The sequence below is a fragment of the Centruroides sculpturatus genome, unplaced genomic scaffold (assembly GCF_000671375.1).
Source record: "Centruroides sculpturatus isolate CEXI.00-Female unplaced genomic scaffold, Cexi_2.0 scaffold16, whole genome shotgun sequence".
NCBI lineage: Eukaryota > Metazoa > Arthropoda > Arachnida > Scorpiones > Buthidae > Centruroides > Centruroides sculpturatus.
The window spans coordinates 970,640-980,083 of NW_019384548.1; the positions used below are offsets into that span (position 1 = coordinate 970,640).

General features: G+C 35.2%; 1 long non-coding RNA gene across 1 annotated transcript; it reads right to left on the reverse strand.

Annotated features, from left to right (window-relative positions):
* Positions 1-6,952: 6,952 nt before the first annotated feature.
* On the reverse strand, positions 6,953-8,744 carry LOC111623595. Its single transcript, XR_002756451.1, has 4 exons — positions 8,606-8,744; positions 7,481-8,395; positions 7,042-7,408; positions 6,953-6,966 (listed from the first exon to the last, which is right to left on the reverse strand). It is a non-coding gene; the product is annotated as an uncharacterized LOC111623595 (long non-coding RNA).
* Positions 8,745-9,444: the final 700 nt, after the last annotated feature.

A 9,444-nucleotide genomic window follows, 5' to 3' on the forward strand; every position in this document is an offset into this window, starting at 1 on the left:
ATTTTTAAAAGCTACATATCATAAATATATTTCAACACAATTTGAGGTTTTAGGGTATAGATGTGAACAATGTATACATTGTGTTAAAAAAGAAAAATACAAAAAACTATGGATAAAATCACAATATTTAGGAGATACAAACTTTCAAAATATTTTAAATAATTTCTCTCTCTTTTGTGAAGATTTTTATATGAATGACAGTTTAAGATAAATTATTTCATTATTTAGTGATTTTGCATTTTCTTATTCATCATATTTAAAGATAATAAAATCATTCAAACAATTTCAAGTGAAACATTACCCTTTTAAAACTGATTCTCTCTCAGCTACTGGAACAATATAGGCATATTGTAATAATTTTTACTGATTTTGCAAACAATCTTCTACAGTGAAAATACATTTTTTTTTTTTTTTTTAACTCTTTCTGACTTGTGGGCATTAGAGAGCCTCTTTTAGCAAGCCCATTATCAGTTCGGCCAGGCCCACAATGGGGCAGCCAGGTAGTGAGGGATAGAGCCTGACATATCCAGATGGACCCCCTTGAAAATTCCTGGGGATTTTTTTTACTCGTCCACATTTGATCCCGTGTTCTGCAGAGCAGTAAGCTGCCACCTTGACTGCTCAGCCATTTGATCATCAGTGAAAATACATTGAGATTAATTAGTATAGTAAACACAGTTAAGATACATGAATAAACAGTAGTAGTAAAAAAACCATAGTAAATAGCCTGATTTTTATTAGGCTCTGAAAACTGTTACTGTTTACTATTTAAGCTCCGAAAATGTTTTCTATTCATGTACCTAGAGACTAAATTGATTTTACCCCTCAGGATACAAGGGAAACTTGTACAGAAAAACCTGTCAAACAACTTTTCCATTGGCCAATTTCGTGTTTAGAGTTAAGGCTAAATTGTTTATAAAGGCTGTTATACACGTTACGAAATCCTTTGAGGATTAACCATAATTTTTGTTTCTATCTATCCACCTTTAAATAAAAATAATTCTTTATACGTTGGGAAATATTTTAATAAGTTTTGTAAATTACTATGTTCGATCCAGCCAGTTATATTCGATTTTTTTTCGTCTTTTAAGTACCATCCTTTGAAGATTTCCGTAACATGTATAACAGCCTTAAGAGAGGGACTTCTCATGTCAGTTTTACATTTTAATAAAATATACAGTAGAGGGAAAAAAATAAGAAGACCCGTCTTCTTTTCTTTTAACTGTCAGATCAGCCATTTCTAAAATGTTTTAATAATTCATATAGAAATATAGTGTTGTGGCTGGACTGGACATGTTAAGGGATCAATTCCCACCCATCTTGCTCTTTGTTGTTCTGTCCAGTACTCACTTCTTTAGAATGCATTATCGCTGTCATTTATTTGATTAGTTTCTTCAAAAGTTTGTTTTATCTTCTGATTTTGTTCTGATTGGTTCTAGTTTCAATTTTATATTTGGTTTGTGAAAAGTGACAATTTTTCAGTAGTATCTGTAAGAACTTATAGTTTGATAAACTTAGTTTGATAAACTTATTTTACTATTTTATTTAATTAATTAATTTAAATTTATTGCATTTAAACATGTTACTTATATTACTTTGGAAAATGTCAATAAATCCAAAAAATGTTGCCACTATTGTGCAGTAGACCACCCTATAACATGGTAGATACGTTCCATGTTTTATGAATTCCATGTTGTACAAGTCACTTAAATACCTGAGCCAATCACAGCCCGGCATGTATGCAGTTTAGGGACTACGGCTGTTTGAAAGGTTTTCTTCCATAAAATTAATCGATTCTAGACTAATTTGACTCAACATTTCCAAAACACGTATAATTTTTTGGGAATAATCCATATAAACTACGCTACAAACAAAAAATTGTAGGATTACTTACTGAGTGTGCACCATTCAACTACACCATTGCTTAAGCTTGTTTTTGTCGTGGAATGGCGCATCGAACGGTGGCTCATATTTCCTGATAAATTATTTTTCTGTGAAAAATTTGCTGAACTTTGGAGACATCATTAATATAAATATAATTTTTATGGCTGTTAAATAATAAATGGTTTTAGTAGGTCCGCTGCTCGTTTAAACTCAACGGTTTGTGCAATATCTGCTATTGGTCTCGATTCGAACAATCCTGTCATAACACGAGTCGGCGATGACATTTTACCGTAACACATTTTAGAATAGGGTTCCAAAACATTTTAGAACCCTATTTCTTGCAAATGGCTGATCTGACAGATAAAAGAAAAAAAATACAGTTTTTTCCCCCCTCTATCAAACAATATATATTTTATTAAAATTTAAGACTGATTTGAGAAACTCCTTCCTTTGTTAATATCTTAGTAGCCTTAAGTAGCCAATAAGAATCAGGTTGTTTGTTTGATTTGTAAAGTTTATCAGACTTTTGTATATGTTGGAAACCACTCTAGCAGATATGTAAAAATAAGCAACAGGTGTAAAAAGAACTTTGGAATTAATATTTCTGAAATATGAGTGATTTAATCCAGTTATTTTAAAATCTGTTTGTTTGTTTCATTAAGAATCTACAATCTTAGAAGGCTATCATCAATACATGTAGAACAAAATATATAATGACAATTAATGCATTATATTGTTAATTATTATATATTAATTATATTAATTAATGACAATTAATATTTGTATACACAGCAAGATTCTAAAAATTATATTTTAATGACTATATTTTTATCAATTTTTAATTTAATCTTTTTTCAATGAAAAATATAAAGTAAGATACTTATACATAATTAAAAAAACTATTTAAATAAAATTACAGGATTTTAATCTAATAAAATCCATAAAGTACAATGTTATAATTCAAAATAGAATACATTATTTATCATTAAACGTAAATGAAAATATTTGCTGAAATAAATAATTTTCATGACTTCCTTTTAGTAATGTGTTTATATGCAAATATATTTTTACACAAATTACCTCAAAGTAACTTCAACCCAAAATAGATATGAATCTAATCAAGTTTGTAAATAATAATAATAATCAGCTATTCGAAAAACTTTTAATTACTATGTATATTAAATGTTTGAATGTACTATTTCATTTAAATCAATTACTTATATATACATACTCAAATTATAAATTTTTTTGTATTTTATATAGCAATTAACATAGGAACACTTACATACACAAACCTTTACTGTGCTTTGCAATGAACATGATAGTTCGCAAAGCATGACGGATCACAAAACGACCTCTAGTGGATAAAAACTTTTGATAAGAATTAATTGTATTATGCCTTAGATGCAAATAGGTTTTGAAATTTTAATATTTCAGACTTTTTGTTCTCTGCTTATAATATCGAGCCAAATAATTCAATTCTTTATTGTATGAAATCTTAGTTCGTTACAAGGGAGTTAAAACACAGCCGAATGGCCGAGCAGTCAAGATGACAGCCCACCGCTCTAGGCCAAGGACTGTATACTACAAGGACTGTAGTTTAAAGTCCTTGGCTCTAGGCGAGTCGGGATTGAAAAAATCTCCAGAAATTTTTCGGGGGATGGTCCGTCCAGATATGTAGAGCCTCGTCTTTCACCACCCGGCCACCCCATTGTGGGCCTGGCCGAACCCATAATGGGCTTGCTAAAAGATGACCTCTTAGTGCCCACAGGGAGGAAAGAGTTTTAAAAAAGAGGGATTAAAGTATTACATAAAAACTGAAGTTAGTACAAATTAATATAATAGCTTAGGACAAGATAACACAAGAATAATCTTTTTTGTTTTTTTTTTTTTAACGCGATAAATTAATTATATCTTTCCAGTATTTAAATCTGATCAAATACTTTTCCTATTTGTTTCAAATTTGATACAGTGAAATAATACGTTCCCAAGTTTTATACGTTTACAAACTACAGTTACTGCAAATTCTCTCAGGGTCTGTTATTAATCTAGTGTCAGTGCCGGCCCGAGGCAAGTTTTAGGATGGAGCGAGATCCTATTATGGCGCCCCTTTGGTCAGTAGTAACTGGCGCTCGGGGCACGACACTTTATTGGCGCCCCCTCCAGAAACACATATAGTTCGTCTTGGAGACCATTTGGGCGCCCCTCTGCGAGTAGCGCCCAGTGCTTGATACACCCCCTTGCACCCCCTCGCTACGCCACTGCCCTTGGTTGCCCCAAATTTATACCCTTTAATTTTCTTTACCACTGAGGCGCCCCCTAGGACTTAGCGCCTGGAGCGGTTGCTCCTTTCGCCCTATGGTAGGGCCGGCTCTGTCTAGTGTTATACATCAAAATATAAATTCCGGATATCCGAGCGGTCAAGGTGCAACCTAACGCTCTGGGAGGGCCTGAGATCAAATCCAGACAGGGTCAAGGAATCCCCAGAAAATTTTCGGGGGTGGTCCGTTTGGATATGTCAGGTCCCGTCCCTCACCACTCGGTCGCCCCGTTGTGGGCCTGGCTGAACCCATTATGGGCCTGCTATAAGAGGCCTCTTAGTGCCCACAGGGTGAAAAGAGTAAAAAAAAAAACATCAAAATATGATTTTGATCACATCTCAGCTGTAGAATTAATCGTTTTACATGATAATTTATGTCCATGAACAAATAATCCTCACACACAAAAGTTGTTTTAAAAATACGATATAATTAAAAACGCTTGTTCTTTTCCAATAAAGACCAATTTTCTTGTATGCTCTGTTCGCAAAACACTTATTAATAGAGGGAAACTTCTCTATCAATTTTGTAAAAATAACAGTCTTGTGTGTTTAGATGGTTTACTGCCAGGAGAAAAAATATGTGATTTTACTTACTATGCAACTAAAGGAGGCAGTGTAATTGATTTCGTCATAGTGTTACAAGACATATATTCTCATATTGTAAATGATCTAGGCCTATGTATTTTATCAGAGATAGGCTCTTATCACTCACTTGTTTTTCTTTCAATGATCCCTTTGATAAATTCGGGAGTTCCTAATAAACGATATGCTGGTAATCGTACAACATGGAAGTATGAATTTAAAACTTCATTTGCTGTTAAATCGAATAAAGTTTTTTAAATAACGGATCACGTCATCCAACAAAACTGATCACGGAGAAAACCTCACATCCAACGATCTGGTGAAATGTATAGCTAAAATGGCAGTTTCTCTAGATTTAATTTATGACGTTAAATCTGTAACTTCTAAAAAGCATACAACAAATGCATAGCATAATAGCGAGTGTTACTCCATGAAAAAATAATCTATAAAAATTGTTTGAGAAAGTGAAAAAATTAAATACGAATGAATGTATGGTGTTACACTCACCTTAAAATTAGTATTCATGTTAAATTTACTTCCAATTTATAATCAGTCAGTATAAATTACAACCAAGTTCCTATAAACTTTAATACATTTTATATAATTAATTAATTATTAAAAATGCAATGGTAATTTTAGTAATAGGAATAAAAAGACAAGATGTTCTAAGAGAATATCTATATTTTCCCAAATTAAATTTCTAACAAAACTGTTCATCTATTATTCAACAATGTTGTTAAAAAAAATGGAAAAGCAAGTATAAAAAATTTATTTTTGACTTTATTACACTTGTAATTTTTGTTAGAAGTTTATTATTTGTACATTTATTCACAGTTTGAGCAAATGCAATGAAATCTTTCAAAGATCATCCTCTCATTCAAGAAGGTACAACAACTATATTTTTGTTGAATAAACTTCAAGCTTCCNTTACAGCAAAATTCATCCGTAGTTTCTTCATACGAAATATGAATTAATACAAAAATAATTACAGTTATAAGCAGCAGAAACTTCATGCTTGGAGTTAAACCAATTTAATTAAAGTACTAAAAAATTTATCATTAAAAGGAAACGTGATAACAGGAGAAAGGTTTTATGAAAAGCGACCTTTACAAAATCATTCTTAACTTAAAGTATCAGCGCTAGAAATATATACAGTGGTGCCTCAGTGCACGAACTACTCCCAACTCGAATAATTCGATATTTGAATGCACGTTAAAAAAAATACAATGCTCGATAATTGACTGCATGCTCGGCACTCGACCGAAAAATACGACCTGCTTAAACAAATATTTATATTCTAACTTTAATTTTGTTATCCGTAAAACTTTCCCGTGATAAAAATAAGTATCTAATTTAAAAATAAAATAATAGCCTAGAGTTGAATATCTTCGTCAGACAAAATTATTCCTAAATTTAATAGTCGTATTTTGCCATTCTGTACGGTTATTCCCAACGCCATATGACTACCAGACCCCGAACCGGGCCGCCATCTTTGAAGCTTCCGCCATGACACTTAAAAGGCATAAACCTGCTGGATATACATAATACAGATATGACCATTTATTACATAAATATACAATCGTTATCACACGATGCTTTTGCTAAACTGTGGCTTTAACTCAAACTGTCTTAGTCCTAAAACACCAGTCCTAACAAACAGTGCTAACACAGAAAACCACAGCTGTGCCCTAGCGCCTACGTCCTAACGTGAAAATCTGTTTTTCTCTGGATTGTCGAAATACCAATACTTTTTTTGATATGTGGAGCAACGCTATTAAGGGAAAACTCTGCTAATTTTAGGGAAATTTCAGGTGTGTTCAGAGCGTTAACACGGTAGAAGGTTGACTACCTCTTCCTCGCAGCTATCACTTAGTGCACAATTCTGGTGAACTTCGCTGTATACGTTCTCGTTTCTCCGCGTTTTTTAAATGATTTATGCATGCTAAACTTGTAAACTTTTTGTTAAATTCAAGTTAAAATGCTTTTATATATGCAATCCTGGAAAAAAGTTTGAAACCGTCTGGTTTTCAAACTTCCCATTAAAATTAATTGATATCCTGTAAATATGTTGTTGTTTAAGTATTAAAATAACCATAAACAAATATGAAGTAAAAATTTATTTTCGTATTTCAAAAAAAAAAAAAAAAATCATATACAACAAATTATTCCTTGCAATTTGCCTGAAAAAGTTTGAGACCACGATTTAAAAAAAAGCCACAAAAACAAAACATAGTGGGAAAAACAATGTTTAATACTTGGTACAGGATTCCTCTCCTTCCCAATTCATCACCAAACGATTATTGATGCTAATGTCTGAAATTCCATTTAATCGATGCAAGATGTGTGATTACCAGAGCCCCTTCGGCCGCCAATTTAAAGTCTTTTAATCTTTAAAATTGGCGTTTCCACTTCCCGGGACGAGGACCCAGGGGTTGGATTTGTGGGAAGCGTGTGTTCGGGTTGTTTCATTGTGTCGAATTACACAGAACGAGGCGCTTGACGTGTAAGTGCGTGAGTGCGAGAATTCGAGTAAAGGTTAAACGGTGTATATCTTCGTGTACAGTGGTGTTATGTCCGTGCGTGTGTGTGTATGTGTGTGATCGAAGAACATCTTCGGCATGTCTATAAACAGAAAACAGTAAATTACGATACGAGAATAAGATGTGTTAAGAAATGAAACGAAAGAGTTCTTACCATCGGAAAATATTCACTTGTACGATAAATGGTCACTTGGTCCTCTTCGTGGTAAAGTTGGGGAGGGAGATTCTTCTCCCTCCCAAATGTTCCTACAAAACACAAAGGCAGTGAGAAAACGAGAAGTTTATTCATTTATTACCTAAGGTCAAGATTATTACCTTAATCAGACAGCCTTTCTTCCCGAACAGTGTTATGAGAAGAGCGAAGGGTTCGTTAGGCTAGCCTAGGCTAACCTAACCAACCCTAACCGGAAGCTCAATCCTCATAACAGCTGTTTGGGAAGAAAGGTCGGCCGAATGTCGCGTCCGGTGAAGAAACGTGTCAAGTCCGTGGGTCACGTCCGGGTAAGAAAGGTCACGTCCGTTAAAAAGTGTCATGTCCGGGTAAAAAGTGTCGAATCCGGTAAGAAAGTCGCATCCGGGTGAAGAAGAGGAAATCGAAGAAGATCACCGCCTAGGCCAAGGCAACCGCAGCCGTCCGCAGCAACTAAACCACGGACAGCACGGTCCCTCGACTTCGGGGGCTCTCTCCTCCGACTCCTCCCCGTCCAGACTTCGGCCAGGCGGTGGCGTCGCCGTCGCGGACGAACGGGCAGAACGCGACCAAACAGAAAGTGTCAGCTCGGACGAGCTGTCACTTTCGACATCCTCCACAGCAAGGTCTGTGGCCGGATGACCCCCGAAGACCTCGGCCAAGCGCACTGGACCCAGGGTGTAGCGTCGCATCATCCCGACTCCGGGAGGATGCCACGCCACGCGCACTTGGCGAAGGCCTTCTTCACCCGCTGCCTGTCGCTCCTCGAACGGCACGGAACGACAGACTCGTTCCGCGTCGTCCGAGGAACCCTCTCCCTCCGGCGCCACCGCCTGCCTCCGCCGGAACCGCCTCCAACAACGCACCAACGTCTTCATCCTGTAAAAAAGAAAATTTGCAATTAGTCCAGTGAAAACAAAAGCTTAAATTAATGCTTAAATTCTTCCGAGTAAAAGCAAACCGCCTTTTTAAATCTAAAAGATTCGAATCCGACTATCGAACGATGTGCCGAGATGTCTTCTGGGACCGATTCTCCAAGTAATATTAAATCAATTCTTACGTCTAGGGTCAATATGGACTAAGACTTACCTAAAAAATCTTGAATCCTCTCCGCAAAAGTCCACAAACCGCAAAAAAAGCAACGCAATCCAAGAGCAGAACAAAAGCACGTCCGAAAGCAACAAGAAACACAATCGAACTGCGATTCGTCATGCGTGACGTATTTCGAACAAACGTTAAAAAACGCGTCAACAATGTTCGAATTTCGTAAAAAATCAATTTTTTTATTTTTTTTTAATTAATTAATTTATAATTATTTTTCTTTTTTAAATTATATTAATAATTTAATGAATTAAATAAATAAATCATCTTCTGCATTTACATGGTGCAGAATGTCGACCGTGGATCTTTTTAAATTCTACGTCTCCAGGCTTGACCATCTCCGAAATTCGTTGGAATAAATGTTTTTCGTCCATTTTCGACCATGGCATGAAATAAATGAAATTCTTAGGATTCCTCGGTCGCCGCGGGTTTCGCCTATTAATGCAACATTAATATTAAAAATAGCGAAAAACCTTTATAATACGGCCGAACGAAAATTAAGTCGGACACAGAGGATAAACAGACTGAGCTAGGGGGAAACGACCATTCTTTCTCCTTGAATTTCTGACTTTTTAAACGATCTCTCCCCTAAGTTCTTAATGTCATCGCTTAATCAATTTGACACGTCCGCAAGTGTTGATCCAACTTTGAAACTTTCGCTCGTACCTCTCGTGCCATGATATTTTATTTCCTGACTTACAACGCGACAATTTTGCTACATTTATTTCTAAATTTTGTCATTGTCTTAACCTCGAGAACGGAATTATATGAAATCCGAGACCAGATGTAGAAACTTTAAGGAGGCCCCAATTAACTATATATGATCT